Here is a 3,171-nt window from a genome sequence, read left to right as displayed (position 1 = left end):
ATATGATATAGAAATATATTACCCTTTCTATGATAGCATACTCTTCTACTAATCTCTTTTATGATTTTGACTCAAGGGGAACTCATTTTCATTAATAAGGATTTAAAATTTTTATTTTAGATGAAATATTTAATTAAGTGAATTTTACCAAAGGTCATGAAAATATCTACATTTTTTACAGATAAACTAAAACTGGGGAGAAAAAAGAGGAAAAAGGTAGAAAAACTGAAGTGAGATTAAGAATGTAATACATTTTAAATATTAAGTGGCAACTCTTAAATGTCCCAAATTAATACATAACATTCATTACCTTCTTTAATTTACCTATGAGCCTGCTTGGAAAATTTAGCTTTAGTTTGCATCATGGACAAATTATAATAGGGAAAATGGAATTTTTTATAGCCTTTCAAATGAGGGAAGGTAATGAGGAACAAGAGAAATTCTGATATGGAAAATCTTAGTCTTTAATTCAAGTTATGAAAATAGTTGTAATTGAAGGCCTTGTATAGAATAGTTTGAAAAGAATACATCTCTCCTCAAAATCAGTTTTAAAAAAACTTATGGCTATTATGATTATTATTATAAGCGAGTTACCTCTTTCCATCAGTCCTGCATTTAGTTTTTGCCTTGCCACCTCCATGATTTATTTTATATTGTCTATTATGAATGCATCCATTTCCTCTAGTATTTACCAGGTCAATTCTTTTAATACTCAGCTATAAGGCCACAAAAGACAGACATTTTGAAACTGTAAGGCATTAGTATATTTTTGGCAAAAATACACAAATTTTCTTTTCTTTTTTTTTTTTAAAGATTTTATTTATTTATTTGAGAGAGAGAGAATGAGAGACAGAGAGCGCGAGAGGGAAGAGGGTCAGAGGGAGAAGCAGACCCCCCGCCGAGCAGAGAGCCTGATGCGGGACTCGATCCTGGGACTCCAGGATCATGACCTGAGCTGAAGGCAGTCGCTTAACCAACTGAGCCACCCAGGCGCCCCCCAAATTTTATTTTCTCCCTTCTCCTTCCCTTGACCACCTTGATTTAGCCAACTTAGGAGTGCAAGAGTGTATAGATATTTAAGCAGAGGATTTTTTTTCAATCTCTTAAGAGAAGAAGCTATCAAGTATAACTTGCAGGGCAAGTTTATACCGTGTGTACATTTATTTCCAATCCTCAATTCTCTTTTCTCCTTCCCACCCTTTTGGGAAGGATAATATTTCTGAGTAAAGAATTACAAGCATTTGAAGAGCTGATGCGAAGAATTTAGTTTGGAGAGAATAGGAGAGAAAACATTTCATCTCAAAAGTAGGGAGTATCATTCTTGAGAGTAGAAGGTGTTAAGGAGGTTGGGGAGTGGGAAAAAAGAAACAGAAACAGGGCTTCCAGAGAGAGAGAAGAGAGGATGGAGTTTGGGGGAACAGAGTGGGAAGGGGAGAGAGAGACTGGAGAACCAGGTCAGAAAGTATCAACAGCCCATTTGAGTAGACTGGACATTTTGTAATCCTTACTTTTTATTATTTTTTTAATTTTTATTTTAAAGATTTTATTTATTTATTCGACAGAGACACAGCAAGACAGGGAACACAAGCAGAGGGAATGGGAGAGGGAGAAGCAGGCTTCCCGCCGAGCAGGGAGCCCAATGTGGGGCTCGATCCCAGGACCCTGGGACCATGACCCGAGCAGAAGACAGACACTTAACAACTGAGCCATCCGGGCGCCCCTGTAATCCTTACTTTTTCAAATAAACTTTTCTTAAAATCTACTTAACAGTGCTTTCACATTTGGGTCCAGCTGAATGATTGTTCTGGCTATAAGGACGAATAATTAAAAACAGTTATTAGGGCCCAGCTGCACAGCACTATTTTTGAAAATAAACATTTTTTTTTGTAAATGACAGGATTAACTGCTGCTTTAAGAAGCTAAGATCCATTCCTTCACAGTGTACTCAGGTAATCCTCAAAAATACAATGTCTGAGGCCTTAGTGATCTTAGTTTTCTGCCTCTGCTGATTTTTCAAAGTCAAACAGTTCATAGTCAAGCTGGAATAGTAAAACAGAATGGTAAATGAGTCAGGATCTGGAGTTTAAACTTCAGCACCAACACTTAATAGCTTGGGAAATTTATCTAATCCTTACCCTAATTCCTACTTTAGTTTTTAAAGGATTAAGTGGAGTATTATATAAATTAATCAGATTTTAAAATTCACTTAATTTGTTAATCAATCTTAAAGTCTTCTTTGTATTTGGCAACCCATAGTTGGCAAAGTCAGAAGATGTCAGTGGGGTATGTGACCTCATTTTGAGGTGACTTCGTGAAGTTTTAGGCAGCACTACTTTGAGAGGAAAAGAAAGTGCTCAGATTCTGCAGACTCTGAGAAACAGATTTTTGTTTAATATATCTAACTACTGTGTTGCTGTTGATGTACTAGGGTTCATCAACAAAAATTGGACTACACAGTGCTCACTTCAGCAGCACAAAGACTACAATTGGAATGATACAGATTAGATTAGCATGGTCTCCGCGTAAGGATGACATGCAAATTTGTGAAGCCTTCCATATTTAAAGAAAAAACTGGACTAGGGAATTGACCTAGCTTTCATTTAATTAACTGTATCACTCCTCAGTTTGCCTTTATTAATGCTTATCCATAGAGAGAAGAAATATCGTGGATAAGACTCTGAAATCTCTCTGTATCTTGGTCATCCGTGAACATTAAACACATCAAAGTGTTAGCAACAACAATGGCAAACTTTCAGTGCATCATTACTACGTATTTGACACAGTTTTCAGTGCTTTACGCATGTTATTTAGTTGTCCCAACAAGTGTTACAAGGAGAGTACTATTGCCCATGTTTTTACCTAAGAAAAATAAATTAATGAATCATCCAAAGTTATATAGCTAGTAGATGACATGGTCAGGATTCATAATGATACAATCTGTCTCATGAGGCCTGGCAATTAGTCACCAAGCTTTTATGCATACCATCTCAGTATGGATCATAATAGGCCAGATCTACTATAGGATATATTTTAAAGTTATTATGGGATGCTATATTTAATATTATGATTTTTTCATCTTTTCAAAAACTTAAGATGTTTGAAAAATTATAACACTGAAATATTTACAATATTCCAAAGGCTTTTCTAAAATAAATTTGCTTGAATTGTATT

General features: G+C 35.4%; 1 non-coding gene across 1 annotated transcript; it reads left to right on the top strand.

Moving 5' to 3' along the window:
- Positions 1-2,456: 2,456 nt before the first annotated feature.
- LOC123326537 lies at positions 2,457-2,563 on the top strand. The gene has a single exon (XR_006541160.1). It is a non-coding gene; the product is annotated as a U6 spliceosomal RNA (small nuclear RNA).
- The last annotated feature ends 608 nt before the right edge of the window (positions 2,564-3,171 follow it).

This window comes from Neomonachus schauinslandi, chromosome 13, assembly GCF_002201575.2.
Source record: "Neomonachus schauinslandi chromosome 13, ASM220157v2, whole genome shotgun sequence".
In the NCBI taxonomy this organism is placed as follows: domain Eukaryota; kingdom Metazoa; phylum Chordata; class Mammalia; order Carnivora; family Phocidae; genus Neomonachus; species Neomonachus schauinslandi.
Note: the sequence above shows the minus strand (reverse complement) of the source record. Positions and strands in the feature narration are given on the sequence as shown.